Below are 18,771 nucleotides of genomic sequence, written 5' to 3' on the forward strand. Positions count from 1 at the left end.
ACTCTTGATTCTTCCCCCTAAACATCCCAAAATAACACCTCATATATTTCCTAGTTGTATGGCCCTAGGAAAGTCAATTAACCCCAATTGCATAGTCTTCACTGTTCTGCCTTGGAATGGATAATTAGTATCAATTCTAAGACAGAAGTTTATGAGTTTTAATTAAAAAAAAAAAGAAAGATGAAGAGAAGAAAAAGGGACATTTTGCCATCAAAAAAAGTAGTGACTAGGGGATATATCATTAACACTCCCCAAACTCTATGAAACAGACTTTAAAAAGCAACTTCCTGGGCTCTGAAGGAAATCTGTAAATTGTCATAAAAATATGGCAACCCCAAAATACCCTTTGAAACCAGACTTAAAGCTGTCTAGGAATAAAGAATGTCTCATACTCTGGATATATTTGTTTAGGGAGTACCATGCAGACAAAGAGAGAAGAGAAGCATTTATCAAGTGCCTACTGTGTATCAAGCAATGTGCTAAAATATTTATCAATCAAGTTATATAATGAATACAATATAGAAACTGAATACTTATGAACCTGTATGCTCTTTCAAAAGCTTACAGTTAATATGGATAAACTCAACAAGTTCCAAATGGATATTTGGCTTAGATATAAAAGATTATATCTATTTATATCTTGATAAATATTTATATTTATACCTACATATTGATAAATAAATTGGAGGAGCAAAGAAGGAAATACTTTCCAAAAACATAGATGGGGAAGAGTTTTTGACCAAATAAGAGACAGAGAAACTCATAAAAATAAAATGGACAATCTGATTACTATAAAGTTTTTTGGAAACACTAAATGAAGAGTTAGAAAGAAAACAGTTAACTGGAGAAAAAAAAACTTTGTAGCAAATTTTTTGGATAAAAATTGAATTTCCAAGATTAAGGACTTTATACAAATTTTTAAGAATAAGAGCAATTCCCCGTAGTATAAGAATATGAATAAGACATTCTCAAAAGAATAAATGCAAGTCATCAATTTGTTGCTCAATAATCTTAGTCATATCTGACTCCTTGTGAACTCATTTGGGATTTCCTTGGCAAAGATACTTCATTTTCTTCTTCAGTTCATTTTACAGATGAGGAAGCTGAGCCAGACCATTAAGTGACTTGCCCAGGATCACAGAGCTAGTAGGCACCTGAGGTCAGATTTGAACTCAGGTCTTTCTGACTTCAGGTCCAGTTTTCTATCTACTGCACTTTTTTTTTTCTAGTTACCTCAAAAAGTTATCAATAACCAAAATTTAAAAAAATGCTTCAAGTCACTAATAATATAGAAATGCAAATTTAAAAAATTCTGAAATACAAATTCACACTTGCCATATTTGCTAAAAAAAGTTAGTCAGAAAAAAAAATAGTTGGAAAGGCCATGGGGTCGTAGTAACATTAATCTAATGTTGGTGAAGTTGAAAATCAATCCAATCATTCTGGGAAGTAATTTAGAATTTTACTCCAAAAAGTCACTGAGCCCCTTAACCCAGTTATATAATTTAATTAGTCACATACCCCAAAGAGACCAAAGAAAGAGAGAAGGACTTAAAAGCAGAAAACTATATTTATAACAATACATTTTATTATAACAATGAACTGGGGAATGTCTGAGTAGGGCATATAACCTATTATCCCCCTTAAAATAGTATATTTTAATATGGTATATTATAAAAAATGATGAAAGCAAAATCTGGAGAATTACAAAAGATAGTGAGCAGAATAAGGTGAACAATCTACGTAATGACTACAACAAAAATTGGAAAGGACAATAACTGAAAGAATAAAAGCCAATGATTACTAATGAAATCATGACTCCAATCATGACTCCAGAAGACTGATAAATGAGGAGAAATACATAAATTATAGGACATGATCAAAGTATGGATTTATTTTATAATGAGGGAATATTGATTTTTTTTTTTAGTGGGAGTTCTGGGAAGCTTTGGGAGGCAGCAATTAAGGTACTCCCCCCAAAAAGACCAAAAAAAAAGAGTATTAAGGAAACACACACATATATTTGTATATATATGTGTTTATATACACATATGTTTGTATATATACATATAGCATATAGGCATATATATTTATATATACATATACATACATCACAAAAGAGTAAATGAAGTTTAGGGATCAGAGGAATACAGACAAACAAAGCTGTATTAGACCAATAAACTTAAATTTAATATATACTTCTAACAAAATCTATATGTAATAGAGTTATGATGTCATATACAAATTTTTTTCTATTTTTCTTTGTAAAAACAAATGTTCATGCTTGTTGGTGTTGTCAAGTTCATAATAATGAAGAAATACATTCAAAAGGTAAAGATACCAATCTATATAGATGATTTAAAGGATTTTCAAGGGTGATTTTTTTTTTTACTATTTGTGATTATTTTCCCTAATGTTTTGACTTTAGAACTTAACATCATCATAAAATGCAATCCTATTGTATATGGAAATTCTACTCTTCCCTACTAGCAGAGGGAGAAAATGAAGGAAAGACCTCAATCATCATTCTTTTATTTTATGCCATAGGTTCTTTAATTTTTTTCACTCTAAATTTAATGAACTAAAAAAAGGGATAGCACTCCCACATAGAAAGTAGAACATAAAAAAAATATTATGTATAAAATGATGAATCTTTTACATAAAACTTACTTCAAGTACATAATAAATTTAATATTTCACCTCATAAAGCTGTCCTACTTGTCTGTCTCCTGTATGTTGTTCCTTCCTTCCTTCCTTCCTTCTTTCCTTCCTTCTTTCCTTCCTTCCTTCCTTCTTTCTTTCTTTCTTTCTTTCTTTCTTTCTTTCTTTCTTTCTTTCTTTCTTTCTTTCTTTCTTTCTTTCTTTCTTTCTTTCTTTCTTTCTTTCTTTCTTTCTTTCTTTCTTTCTTTCTTTCTTTCTTTCTTTCTTTCTTTCTTTCTTTCTTTCTTTCTTTCTTTCTTTCTTTCTTTCTTTCTTTCTTTCTTTCTTTCTTTCTTTCTTTCTTTCTTTCTTCTCTCTCTCTCTCTCTCTCTCTCTCTCTCTCTCTCTCTCTCTCTTCTCTCTCTCTCTCTTTCTTTCCCTCCCCTCCACAGAAAATAAATAGGCCAGGAATAGGATATGCCTGTACTTTCATGTGATACATATTTCCATATTTGTCATGTCATGATAGAAAACATATCATATACATAATAAAAACCTCATGAAAGAAATAAAATGGAAGATGACATGATGACATACTTTGATCTTCACTCAGACTCTAATAGTTCCTTCTTTGGTTGTGATCTCATTCCCATCATAAGCCCCTTGTGGTTATCTCAGAAAAGTGCTTTACTGATACTTGTTTAGTCTATCACAGTTAATCATCATATAATATTTCTGTTTCTACAAACATTCTTCTTCTGGTTTTGCACACTTCACTTTGCATCACTTCACATAAGTCTTAACAGATTTTCCTGAATTCATTTTCCTTATGGTACAAAAGTTTTCCATTACAACTATAAGACACAACTTGTTCATCCATTCCTCAAGGGTTGAATATCCCCTCAATTTCCAATTCTTTGCCATTACAAAAAGAGCATTATGATGATTTGAAGAAGTTTTATTATTTCTACTTTTCTGCATTTGTTTGCAATATTTCTATGACTTATGGTTTATCTTTGTATATGTACCATGTACTGCTTAGAGGAATATATATTCCTTTTCATTCCTATTCAGTTTTCTTCAGATATCTATTAACTCTAATTTTTCTAGCACTTCATTCAGTCCTTACTTTCTTATTTATTTTTTTGGTTCAATTTATCTAGTTTTGAAAGAGGAAGGTTGAGATTCCCCACTCATATGGTCTTATTATCTACTTCCTCCTTGAGCTCCTTTAATTTTTCCGTTAGAAATCTAGATGTTATGCCATTTGGTGCATAAATGCTTATTAATTATATTACTTCATTGTTTATAGAACCCTTTAACATTGTTTATAGTACTCTTTTAATCAGACCAATTTCTACTTTAGCTTTGTCTGATATCATGCTTGCTACTCCTGCTTTTTTTACTTTAGATATTGCATAAAAAGTTCTGCTCCAGCCTTTTACCTTGATTTTATGTGTCACCCTGCCTCAAATGTGCTTCTTATAAACAGCATATAGTATAGTTCTGGTTTTTAATCTACTCTATTATCCATTTCCATTGAATGGGTGAGTTCATCCAATTCACAGTCAGCATTATGATTCCTCCATCATATCATCCCTTTAAATCCTGCTCTATTCCCTTTCTGTTCCTCCTCACCAGTGCTTTGCTTTATTTTACACACACTCTCCAACTTCCTTTTCCCTTCTCCCTTGTCTTATTCCCCTTCTACTTCTCTGTAGGGTAAGATAGAATTTTATATCCCACTGAGAATTCTCGCTTTTCCTTCTCTGAGCCCTTAACCATGAGAGTAAAATTTTAAGCATTGCCTGTCACCACCCTTATCTTCCCTTCTCTATAATTATTTTCATGCCCCTTTATGTTATATAATTTACCCCATTCTATATCTGCCTTCCCTTTTCTCTCAGTGCAATCCTCTCTTTCAGCCCTTGATTGATTTTTTTACATATCATTCACATGCATACATATAATTCCATATCATCACACTTACATATATATCATATCATCATAATTAGCTTACTTCTCCATCCTCTTTCTGAGTAAATTCCTTCTATCTTTTCTACTACTAAGAGTATATTTTGAGAATTACAGAAATTCTCTTTCCACATAGACATATGAACATTTTGACCATAATGAGTCCCTTAAATTTTCTCTTTCTTATTTACCTTTTTGGGCTTCTCTTGTGTCTCATGTTTGGACTTCAAATTTTTTGTTTAGTTTTGGTTTATTCCTTAAGAATTCTTAGAAATCTTCTATCTTATTCAATGTCCATCCCCCCCACCCCCCGAAAGAATATATTCATTCATTCAAATATATATATTTGCTGGATAGGTGATTCTGGGTCAAAAACCCAAATCTTTTGTCTTCCTGAATATCATAGTCTATGCCTTTTGATCCTTTAATGTAGAAGCTACTATGTTATGTGTCAGCCTGATTGTAGTTCCATGGTATTTGAATGGTTTCTTTCTGGCTGTTTGAAGTATTTTTTCCTTGGCTTGTTGGCTCTTGAATTTAGCTATTATATTTCTGGAAGTTGTCATCTGAGGATTTCTTCATGGAGGTGATCTGTGAATTCTTTCAATTTCAATTTTATTTTATTTTCCAAAGATCTCTGGGCAGTTATCTTTGATAGTTTCTTACATTATAATATACAAGGTTTTTTTCTTAATCATGGCTTTGAGGTAGTCCAATAATTCTCAAATTGTCTCTCCTAGATCCATTTTCTAGGTTAGTTGTTTTTTAAATAAGATATTTCATGTTTTCCCCTATTTTTTCATTTCTTTGATTTTGCTTTATTGTTTCTTTCTTTGTTATAAAATCATTAGTTTCTAGATGGTCAATTCTGATTTTTAAGACCTGATTTTTCTCTGTAAGTTTTTGGTTCTTTTTTTTTCCAATTCATTTCTTCTTGCATTTCTTTCCTTTCTCTTTCCATTATTTTCCTTTCTCTTTGCATCACTTTCATTTCTCTTTCCCACTTTTCCTCGCCTCTCTTAATTGTTTTTTGAAGTACTTTTTGAGTTCTTCCAGAATCTGTATCCAATCCATATTTTCTTTTGGATATTGGATGTGTTTCCTTTGCTTTCTTTTTCCCCCTCTGTGTCTGTACCTGGCTTCTCGTCTTTATAAAACTTCTTTAGAGTTAGGTGCTTTTTTGTTGTTTTCTAATTTTTCTTATCTAGTTATAAGTAGGTTTGGGGGGATGATGTGATGGTCTGAGGGCTGAGAGCACAGAGAGCCCCTTCCCCTTACTGATTCAATTGGCCCTTGTGATGCTGATAGCTTAAAGACTTACCTCATGCTTAGGTGTAAGATTTTGATCTCACTCTGATTTTGATCAGGTCAGGGACTGATTGAATTCTAGCCTCAGGCTTAGTCTCAAGTTTTTGGCCTCACTGTGTACTTGATCTAATCAGGCACACCCTTGATTGTCCTGTCTTGGAGTTCTACTCTGAGCTTTAGGCAAAAAGATCAGTACTTAATACTTAGTACTATCATCTACCCCAAGGTGTGAATTAAGTCTTTGTCCCAAGGCCAGACTAGAATTTCTTGGGTTGGAGTCCCAGACTTATTCACACATTTTAAATTTCAAGGTGTATGGGTTGACTTTTACCTCTATTTGCTCAGGCAGTGTCTCAGGGTCTGGATATTGCCTCAGGCATATGTTCTCAAACCTTATACACCAGATGTGGGGTGGGGGTATGTGGTTTGCTCTTGGGTTTCTCCTCCCTCCTTGCTATAGCTTCTTACTTGGTCTGCTCTCCTCTCATTCCAATGCCCTAGATGTTCATTGACTACCTTTTGGGTTTTTCTTTCTTGAAAATTGTTTTACTCTGTCTCCTTGTTGGTTCTTTCACTCTCGTATTTGTTTTGTGGCAATATTTTAATTTTGGTTGGGGAGGATTCTCATGGTGGTGAGAATTAGTCTACCATCTTGGCTACACCCCCAGACATGACCCAAAATTCACTTTTTCAAAACACATTAGAGCATAACTGACTATACAGGATTGGGGCTTTCATGAAGATTATAGGAATAGTTGTTAAGTAGATAGGTAGCAGAATGTGCAGAGTGCTGTACTTGGAGTCAGAGAAAAGTGAGTTCAAATCCTGATTCAGAGATTTATTAACTATTTGATCTTGGTCATGGCACTTAAAGTCCTTATGTCCTAGTTTTCTTAACTACAAAGGAGGTGATAATAGCATCTCTCCCAGTGCTATTGTGAAGATAAAGTTGGATTTCATACACACACACACATTATTTATCTACTAAGTATTTTATAAACTTTAAGTGCTATATAATATTGGCTATTATTAGCTACTTCCCCCTCCAAATACTGTAAAAGGAAATGGGCTTAGCATAAAACAAAAGAGATTTTAATTGGCTAAAGAATTAACTTCTAGACTTCAAGGGATACAATACTTGAATAAAATACCCCAAAGAGACTATGGATTCTTCTTCTCTGTACAAGTTTAATGAGGAAATATAATTCCTTTAAAAGGCCAACTAAAACCTCACTTCTAGAGGTAGCCTTCTATAATACTTTATATTCTTTTGCCTTCCATCTGTTAATTATTTACTATTTATCCTTCATATATATCAAATTATTTATGTGTCTTTGTATTCTATCTTCTTCATTAGATTGTAAGTTTCTTGAGGCCAAGGATTATCTTTTGTCTTGTTTTGAGTCTCTAGCAGTTAGTACAGTATTTGGAACATGCTAGCCACTTAAATGTTTATTTATTGATTGATATATGCCCTTCTTCTGGACAATTTAGATATCAGCTTTCCAAAGTCAGAGGGAATGTACCAAATAAACTCTGGAAGTTCCTTCCCACACTAAGATTTTTCAGTTTATACTTTTAAAAAGTTTGCTAAGTCTAGATCATGTGAAACAGAAGAGAACCATTTAATGACTAACTCCAAAGAAGAGATATTAGAAGATGTCTAAGCTTGTTTCTTTGCAAAAGTGTATGTATGTGAATATGTGTACATACTCATGGAATACAGTGGAACAGAATATTCCATGCTACATCAGGCTTTTTCAATATATTGATCAGTTTTCTGCAGATTTTTATATTCCTATTTTTATTTTTTAAAAAGTTATTGTTATAAGGAATGACTCTATTATGAAATGAGAAAGTATATAAGAGAAAATATATATGATAAAACTCTAACGGTATCAATAAAATATTTTTTAAAAAAGAAATTAATTTCTGGAAAGTGCCTTTAGGATTTCTCTCTCTCTCTCACACTACTTGTGGAAGTTAGATTTTGTTTACTATTTCTTTCAGGAGTAATCTTTATCCCAATATGGCAACCACTGGTCTCACTCTCATCTTTATTCCCTGGAATTGTCACCAAGAATTCCCAAAGGGGGTCTTCAAGAGGGCAGAAGGGGGTGTTCCCATGGAACAAAAATGGCTGAATCAGCAGTAGTTGGCAGCTAAATGAAATGACACAAATTATTGTGCCTTCCCTGGGATGACTGGCCTTTTCCCTCCCTGGAGACCTTCAGCAGGTGATATGCTGAGGCAGCCTTGGCATTTCCATTCTGGCTGATGCTGGAGTGGAATGAACAGGGTATATTTAAAATGGGATAAGGAGACAGTTGATGTAAATGACCCCAGGCAACACAGATGGGGAGGTGCTGCTGAAGAGCCAGGGACAGACAGAACCAGAGACAAAGATAGACAGAGAATCATAGAAAGAGACTAGTGAGATGGGGGACAGATGGACAGATGAACAGACAGACACAGAGACAAAGAAACAGAGAGAGACAGACAGAGACAGGAAAGATAGGGACATAGAAACAGAGAAAGATGGAGACAGACAGAGAAACACACACAGAGACAAAGACAAAGAGAGGGAGGGACACAAAGAAAGACAGAAACAGAGAGACAGAGAAAAACAGAGACAGGCAGAGAAAACCAGAGAGAGACACACAGTCACACACACACACACACACACACACACACACACACACACACAGAGAGAGAGAGAGAGAGAGAGAGAGAGAGAGAGAGAGAGAGAGAGAGAGAGAGAGAATTTAATGTCCTTCCTCTCATGAGGTAACTGAAATATCAAATGTTGCACATGGAAATAGTATCTAACAGTTGAAAAAAAATACTGAATGTTTCCTTTTCAAAAGTTTTATTGACATGACAAGGTGTATGAGGGATGTCAGAGTCAATCTATCAGTTCTTGGGCTCAAGTACAGATTCCTCAGCCCTAATGGGAGATGTGGGCATAAAATGTGTCCCACTTTACCCTGCTGTCTTGTTCTGTGTGCATTCAGGGAGCCTGAGAAAACAAGCAACAACACATTTTTCACATACCTCTCAGAACCACTGAACTTACTTTGGGCAGGTTAATTCTCTCTCTCTAGTTCCATTCCTCTGCTTTTTAGAATCAGTAGGAGGCTAAAGGAAATAACTTTAATAAGATCATAGATCTTTTGGGAGGTTGAATGGACTTTATAAGTCATCTAATCCAAACCTCTCAATTTATAGATGAGAAAACTGAGACTCAGAGAAATGATAATGGCAGAAAAATGTGCCAAAATCAGAGTTTTAATACAGGGTCTTCTGATTCCAAATTTGAGACTACTCCCATTTAGAACATTTGCATTCCTCTGAAAGAAAGTTGCTTTGAATGTAGGAATTCTGCCTTAATGAATATCAATTCACTTCTAACATCCCTTTAACATATCTTCTCTCTCACTATACCTAGTGTTCCAATGTTTCCATCTTGCTAGGCTGAGAATGGACATCTATCTACTCATCAGGAAGATCATAGGTGGGATTAATGCTTTAGTTTTAAATTGAATTTTATTGTCTTTGAGGTTCTTTAAAACTCATCCTCATATGCTTCTTTCTTTCCATCTTTCTAGAAGTCAGGACTTTCCAACTTTCTAGAAGTTTTGCATGCTTGTGTGCATGCATGTATAGCTAAGAGGAGAGAAAATAGGGGAGGGAATTTTTCTCAAATATTTCTATTTGTACACACACACACACACACACACACACACACACACACACACACACACACACACATACACAATTAGAGCTTCTAGATAGAGTTTGAAAGGGATTCCAGAAATCATCTGGTTTTACCTTTACCAGAAAGATAAACTTTCTCTAGTACTTTTCAACAAGAAGTAACCCAGTCTGTACTTGAAAATCTTCAGTAACAATGAACTAGTTAATTCCAGAGACATTCTGCTCTAATTTTGCATGCATTAGGAAATCATTTCTTCTATTAAGTTAGATTTTGCCTCATGGAATCTTTGAATCTTAAAGTTGTAAGGGACCTCAGAAGTCTCTTTAACATCAATAGATATCTTATCCCATTCACTAAGATAAGATCAAAATGAATATCTGATTTAAACATAAAATGAGATATCAAATTAGAAGAACAAAGGATATATGACCTATCAGAATTGTGGATAGAAGATGAATTTATAAGTAAACAAGTGATGGAGAATAGTATGAGATATAAAACAGATAATTTTGAGTATGTTAGAAGTGAAATGTTTGTATGAATAAAACAAAATATGGTCAAAATTAGAAGGAAAGCTGAAAATTGGGGAAATTTTTTGTAGACAGTTTCTCAGATAGAAGATAGAGAGAATGTTGTTAGATCTATGGGAATAAGAACCATTCCCCAACTGATAAATTGGCAAGAGATATGAACAGGTAGTTTTCAGATGAAGAAATCAAAGCCATAGACAGGTATATGTAAAAATGCTCTAAATCAATACTGATTAGGGACATACAAACCAAAATAATTCTGAGGTATCATCTCACATCCATAGATTGGCTACGATGACAAAAGAGCAAAATGACAAATGTTGGAGGGGATATAGAAAAGTGGGGACACTATTACACTATTGGTGGAACTATGAACTGATCCAACCAGTTTGGAAAACAATCTGGGATTATGCTCAGACAGTTAAAAAACAGCATATACCCTATTGGGGAAAAGGGAAAGAACTTATGAGTTTCAAAATATTTATAGCAGCTGGATGATGTCTTTTATGATATGGGAAGGAAAGAGAGGGACAGAGATACCTGGGAATAAATTCTATGAGTATGTGTATATATATATATATATAATAAGTAGATAAAAGAAATAAATCCAAAAAGATTTCCAGGGATCCAACACCCCCACCCTACCCACCCCCACACTTTTTTGACATCAACTCTGACCATTAGGGAAGTTTTTCTTATATTGAGCTGAGGAACAGTCTTGGTCTCCATAATTTCCACTGATTTCATTTCACTTCTGTACCCTGAAGTTAAACAAAACAAGTCTTAGCATTACAAAATTTAAGCCTTCTTTCTCATGATACTTCTACAAATATTTTAGATCAGAGGATTTAGAGCAGATAAGGAAACTGAGACATGTAGAGGTTAAATCACACTATGGTTCTCACAAGTAGTAAGTAAATGACTGAGTCAGAATTTCAACTTTGGTCTTTTGATAGCAAATCCAATGTGCTTTCCTCTAGATCTTCTCTAATCCACACTAATCCATACATGTTAGAGTTTAAGGATCAGCAACTATGTTCTGAGCTGAAGTAGCTTCATAGTATTTTTTGACATGTGTTTATTACTTTTGTCTTGTCCCTGGCTCTATAAGAAATATCAATATCTTCCATATCAGAAATATCAGGTGTTCCATCCAGCACATAGCAAGCACTTAATAAATTTTGATTGATTGATTTTCCTGATGCTGTTACAGCACCACCTCTTGGCTCACTTTGCCATTTGTATAGGTAAGTTAGGTCCCCAGAAGGTGAGAACTGAGTAGTAGTAGAACTTCTCAGGATTCTAGGGAAAACTGATTATCCATTATATTGTGAATTCCTTGGAGGCAAGAACTATGATTTGCCTTTTTTTTTTTTTTGGTATCTCCAGAACTTAGCACAGTACCTGGCACATGGGTACTTAATAAATGTTTATTGACTGACATAACTTGTAGAGTTTGTAGCTTAAAATTGTTGACAAGCCCCAATAAGGTATTCTCCCCTCAATATTGATCAACCAATTGACATCAATTAACTTTTATAAATAAATATTTACTGAGAAGGTATAGTAAGGACAGATGTTTTTGGCTTGTAAGCAATACTGAATTTAATAGGAAGAAGAAAAACATTCAAAATAGATAAAAATACAAAGATGCAATCACTCAAGAGAGAGGCAACTTTGAAGGAAAGAAATCTTGACATTAAATAAGTCAATTAGAAGGGAGAAAAGACCCAGTACAAGTCAGATAACCAAACCAGCAGAGTCACTGTATCCAAAGGGAATATATGAGGACTCTACAAAGAAAACATTGCCCAAACTGAGGGTGCTTAGGCTCCAAAGAATGGGCGCAACTTAAGGCACTGAGATGTATGAATGTAGGGCATACATGAGGCCAAGGGGGAACTAGAGATTTCTGGACCTGAGTATTGTTTTTTTTCCTTTTTGCACAGGTCCCACTAAGTTCCCTAATAGACATAGGGTCAGTAATGGATTAGTTGTTCTCTTGCTTAGCTGGATTCATTCTTTGCTGGGCTTGCTACTTGAGTTGAGATGTCAATCTATTGCTGCTCTGGGTCAAGAAAGTTACTTTTCTACTGCTGCTGATATTGGCTTTGGCAAATAACTGCACATGATTATCAATGGCTCTTCCAACCTTTATAGCTCAGAAGACCCCAAGTTGGTTAATTTTGTCTCTGGATGTATATTCATCTAAGATCAGGAAAGAACAAACCCAGAACAAACAAATGAAATAGAGACAAAGAATTTACAGACAGTTGGTTTCTAGATGGGGAGATTACAGTTGCTTTCCATCCTTCACCCAGCAGCTCACATCAGTTGACACTGAAGGAAGGGCATAGTAATCCTTTTTCATCTGAACTTATTTTTGATTCCTAATTTTTTGATTCATCCTTCTAGCTGTTTGGTCAACCAGGGTACCATTTATGATCAGAGTTACCAAGACTCCAAGCCATGTTGAATTGGAAGCATGCAGGGAATATTGGAAATTTTTTACATAACATCAGGAATGGCAAATACAAGCACATTCCAAGAACTGGGCCCTCATTGACCAGTCTTACCATTATCTCTTTTTCCCTAATAACTATTTGCTGTTCTCAGGAAATCCACTGGAGCTCTTTTTTTTCAATTTTTATCTACATTCAAAATCCTTCAGGAAAGTCCTCTGAGATATCCCTTTCACTTGCTACCTCAGTGACTTTTAGAAAAGCATCTCAAAATAGTGAAAGTGGCATATATCTTATAGAGTTTCAAAATCTCAGGTAAAGGTCACAGTTACCTTGCAAATAAAGAATTATGTAGATTCAATGAGGAATACTTTACAGAAACTTATCAGAGATTACTGCTGTATATTAGTCATGAAGAATCTATCATGGTACTTGAAATAGCCTTTTTCAATCCAAAGTTAAAAAGAAAAGAAATTCACAGTACCTATTTCTTTAGTTTCTTTTGTGTTTTTTTCCTTCCTAATCTTAAGTGGATGAATTTCCAGAGAAGGAATTGACCAGGTTATAACTGTGATCTTTAAAAGTTGGAAGAACCATTGCTCCCTTGAGCACTTGACATTGGAAGAAGACACTTCTGTAAATGGCATCAAGTCTGGTGTGGAGCCTGCCCAGACATTGGAGATCTTCAATAAGCCCAGCAGGTGATTGAGCCAATACTTGAGACTCCACAGCAAACAAGAAGGAGCAGTTTCAGTTAAGCAAAGTAGTAATTTGTCTATTCGAGATGCAACACCCCTAAGTGAACTTGGGGGCGGGGTTCTCTAAAAAGAAAGAGAAGTACCCCTAGGAAGTCTCAAGGACCCTTCAGCCCTAGGAGATTGGGTCCAGGTGGGCTTACACTGGTATTCATGGCAGAAATAGGTGTGATTAAACCATGCTATGGTGTTTGGAGTTATGGGGAACAAAGAAACTAGTGGTATACATATGTAGAGTATGTATGTATGAGTTCAACAAATGTGTGAGTGTAAATTGTGAGTTAGTAAATAATGGTATGTGAGTATCTGGGATGAATCAGTGCATATAGATGCAGAGTCATTACTGGGTAGCTAGCTGGTGCACTGGATAGTCAGATCTGGAGTTAAAAAGATTCCTCTCTCCGAGTTCAAATCTAGTCTCAGACACTTATTAGCTGTGTGATCCTGAGCAAGTCACTTAACTCTATTTGCATCAGTTTCCTCATCTGTAAAATGAGCTGGAGAAGGAAATGGCAAACCACTCCAGCCATGAAAACCCCAGGAAGAGTCAGACTGAATGATACAATGTCAATCCCTCCTCCCCTTATCCACGAAGCATTCACAAAACTGTTCTCCCTGACTCTGGCTGAGCATGGGATATTTGGGACTGGTATTTGACCATGAATGATTTTTAACATTTTTTTAAACCCTTATCTTCCTTCTTAGAATTGGTACTGTGTATTGGTTCTAAGGCAGAAGAATGGTGAGGGCTAGATAATGGGGGTCAAGTGACTTCACACAGCTAGTAAGTGTCTGAGGTCAAATCTGAACATAGGACCTCCTGTCTCTGCACCTTGCTCTCAATCCACTGAGCCACCCAGCTGCCCTTGACCATGAATGATTCAGAATTGAATGACTCACACTTTGAGATGATGGAGTGTCCCCTTATTGGCTGCAGAAATGGAAACTATCTCTTCTTTTTAAAGGTCCACTGAGTCATCAGTTCCTCTGTTTCTGTAACTACTCAAGGGAATTCTTGCCCTCTCAAAAAGTAAGCCTGAAGCCATACATATCTGGAAGCTCATCTATAGTCCACCAGAACCTGGAGGGGAAGCTCTGAGGGAACAGCCTCAGTTACATAATTCTGTAAATCTGTCCTGGGCAAGCTTACTGGGCATGTCCTAAGGATTGTCACACAAACACAAAATACAAACTCTTCTATTTGGCTTTTAACTCTCATCACAATATGACTGGCCCACCTTTCTAGGTATACGATATATTATTCTGTTTCTCACAGTCTACATTCCAGCCTAGTTTATAAACAGCATTTGATGTCCTGTCTCATTTCCTCCTCACTACTGTCTAGGAAGTCTACCAATGGGCAAGTTTAGGGAATGTTCACCCTCTGGGCACCCAGGAGGGTTAGTGGTATGGCACTGGGGTTAATAGACTTAAGTGTTAATCCTGAGTCTGTGTCTCTAAAGGACTTTGGCAGGGTAGGAGCTCCCAGAACTGGGCAATGAACTTGGCTCTAAGGAGGTATGGACATGAGAGGAGATTCGGGAGGCTCTGGAGGGAGGCAAGTTCTGCTTGTGTATATAATTACTAAAATAATTGAAAGCCCTGAGATTAGAGCCAATCCCCAAAGTGGTGGAAACTGTTGTTGCTTGGCTGTTTTTCAGTCGTGTCCAATACTTTGTGACTCCATTTGGGATTTTCTTGGCAAAGATACTGAAGTAGTTTTCCATTTTCTTCTCCACCTCATTTTACAGATGAGAAATCTGAGGCTAATAGAGACTTGCCCAGGATCACACAGCTAATAAGTATCTGAAGCCAAATTTGAACTCAGGAAGAGGAATTTTTCTGACTCCAGATATGGCACTCTATCCACTCCTCCAGCTAACTAGCTACCAATAATGGTACTATAGCCATTTATATTAATTCATCCTGTATACTCTCATACTCTGTCATATACATGCACTTGAAATCTGAGGCCAACAAGGTTAAATTACTTGCCCAGGGTCATGAAGCCAGGATGTGTCTGAGGCCAGATTTGAACTCAGGAAGATGAGTGTTCCTGATTTCAGGCCTGGCTCTCTATCTATTGCACTATCTAGCTGCCCAACTGGGTAGAATCTGTAAAAATGATGGTAAGATTTGGACATATACAATTGCATGCGCATGTATGCATAACATACATACATGTATTTGTATGTATAAAACATGTATGTACACATCTGTGTATACATGGAGAGAGTGAAGGGAGGTAGCAAATAGAAAATTAGTCTTGGAACTAGGAAGACCTGAGTTCAACTGAGTCCTACTTCTAACAAATACTGGCTGTGTCACCCAATGAAAGTCATTTAGCTTCTCAGTGTTTGAGGTCTAGTCAACTCTATAAGTTGTAGAGAAAGTGTCGACCTCCATTAATAAAGGGAGTTTCCTTATCTGAGTGTTCCTTATATTAAGGAAATGACAAGTCTGATCACTACCCAGAGAGATAGATATTTGAGTCAAAACAGTTCTAAATCCCTAATAGAAAACAAAGAAAAAACAAAAAGAAATAAAAATATCACACAGTTTAATCATCCCCTCATCTACCTTGGCAGAATTTTTCTTCTAATATGGTGCCCAAGACCAAACTCAATATTCTCTAGCCTTCAGTTAATGGATATTCAATAGATTCTCATCTTTATGACTTTAGACAAGTGATCTTTCCTGATCCTCTACCATCTTGAAGTTACATTATAATTATTCTGTATCTCTTTTGCATCTAATTATCTGTTTACATGCTGTTTCCACACCATTGAATTTAAGCTTCTTGAGAGCAAGGACTATATTATTTGTTTTTAAGTTTCTAGTAATAAACAGTATACCTGGTACTAAGTAGGTACTTGGTAAATACCTATTAAATTAAATTTAAAAGTAATTTTTTCAAGTTGCCTAAAAAATTTGACCAACTTTTGTTAAGTACCTACAAGATATGGTGCTAGACACTGGTGATATAAAGGTGAAGAAGCCCAATTGTCCCAACTTTCCAAAAGCCTATAATGGAAGAACATAGCAAGTTCATGCTCAAATGCTCAAACACATATATAGAATATTAAATGTAAAATCTATGTAATACCATCTTTGCTATACCTCCCATAGGCATGGTCAAGAAGATGAAAGAACGGGAAATGGACACCTCCTGGTTTGAGCAGAAGTTTCCTAGCATCATTCTCCTCAACCCCCTAGAGAGTTTTAGCCTGGCCTTAAAACTGAAAGGATTTGTGGTAGCAAGAAGCAGGGAGATGAGAGGAGCAACAGAGGCAAAAGCTAAGTTAGTAAGATATGGATAAATAAGTATGGAGGAAGGAATAGAATTCTGGTGGAGACCATGTTCTGTGACCTGGAATCTACAAGTGGCTGTGAGGGGATCTGAGCCAGAGTGGAGTTTAAATGGCCTATGCCCAGGGCAGAGCCTGTGTTGCTGTATCCATTCAGGCTGGAGAGAGAAACTAAAGGTGAAGGCTCTTTCCTTCTCCATTCTGAGGAAGATGGGGATGATGATGAGAAACCTGAAAGGAAAAGATATCTATGCCATAGTACAGCTAATATTTGCTACCTGGGGGCTCAGACTCAAAAACAAAAGAAAATTTATTAATTTAACAGAGGGAATATTTTCCTTGAAGTTTCTCTGAGCATCAACATGAGTCAATAACATTGTGGGAGCTGGCTGAATCAGTCAGGTAGTAGTTATTAATCCCTTGAATTTATGACTAGGCTAGAAAGGAAATCATATTCTAAGAAAGGAGAGAATTGATGGAGTGTTTAGAGAGATTTATAATCCAAGGAGGAGTCCAAGGTAGTGCCATCCTCACAAAGGTGGAGGAAAGGAAATTGACAGTTTTGTTCTCTTAATTACTAGCTTGACCAGTGGTATTACTTATATACGAATTAATTTCTGTGGGGAGGGCACTAACAACTGAGGTGATCAAGAAATTCTTCCCTTTATGAAATGGTCCTTGAAATGAACTTTGAAAGAAACTAGAGACCCAGATGAGGAGGAAATGGAGACAAGAAACAAACAAAGATTGGCAATCATATTTGTAGACTGTGTGAAGGAGATTTATATATATATATATATATATATATATATATATATAATCAATTTAGAAAGATGAGTGAAAGCCATATTTTTAAAGGACTTTGAAGATAAAGCAAACAGAATTTTGTATTTTGTATATGTGTTATAGAGGGTTTGACCAATATACTTACCATCATTAGAGTGTTCATAATGGGTTTTCTCTGTTATCAAGACTTGGTGAGCTTCCAGAATTCTGTGATGTGATAGAAGAGTCCTTTCTGATTCTGAACATGTATAAATGTCTCCTGATTGCTTTATCCATAATGATAAAGAGACATTTAACTGTCTGTTGATCTGGAACTGAGTGAACATACAAGAAACTAGGAAAAGCAAGAAGTAACTCTTGGGACAAGAATTGATGTAAGTATCCATGTGGGAGAACAGTTACCATCAGCTACCTCCTTTAGCCATGTGGGTCTCTATGTGTCTGAATGCATGACTACTTCTATTTCTTCTCTACCAGTTGTGTTCATTCTTTCCTAAGCTTAGGTGAATGAAATTCAGAGACACGCTACAACAATGTATAACTCTGTGAACTTCAGAAAGTTGGCAGAGCATTAGCTGACCAGCAAATAGAATCTATAATAGAATTTGTTAATAGCATCAGCAGATCAAACCAATGAGGGACCAGCTTTAAGGAGCCTATCTCAACCAATCTGATCAGTGAATCTACCCAGTACCTGAGACACTGAACTGTAAGCCAAGAAGTAACTTATTCATTGATTATGTCACAACCAGAAGAGAACTTGGAGGGAGTATTTTTGTTGTGTGCCCCTAGTTTGGGGAGGTATTTTTCTTTTCTGTACTTTCTTAGTGAGTATATCTTTGTAGATGCAAATAGATCATTTCATTGATGTTAAGATACCAAGAGGTTAATTGAAATAAGGGAGATAATGTTGCAAGATGGTAATTAGCTATTTATATTGGGGGAATAGACTGGATGGCTTAGTTGTGAGCTACAGTAGTAAGGAAGTTGTTGTTATAAAGTTGTTTCAGTCATGTCCAACTCTCCCTGACACTATTTGGGGTTTTCTTGGCAAAGATATTAGAGTAGTTTGCTATTTCCTTCTCCAGTTCTGGTGTAGAGGAGAAAGCTAAGGCAAGTAGAGCTAAGTGAGTTGCCAAGGATCCCACAACTAGTAAGTGTCTCAGGTCAGATTTGAACTCACAAAGATGTGTCTTTCTGATTCCAGATGTGGCACTCTTATCCACTGTATCACCTAGCTGAAGAAAGACACTCTCTATTCCCCAGGCAATCTTAGAATCCTGAAGGAAA

The sequence above is a fragment of the Monodelphis domestica genome, chromosome 1 (assembly GCF_027887165.1).
Source record: "Monodelphis domestica isolate mMonDom1 chromosome 1, mMonDom1.pri, whole genome shotgun sequence".
In the NCBI taxonomy this organism is placed as follows: Eukaryota; Metazoa; Chordata; class Mammalia; order Didelphimorphia; family Didelphidae; genus Monodelphis; species Monodelphis domestica.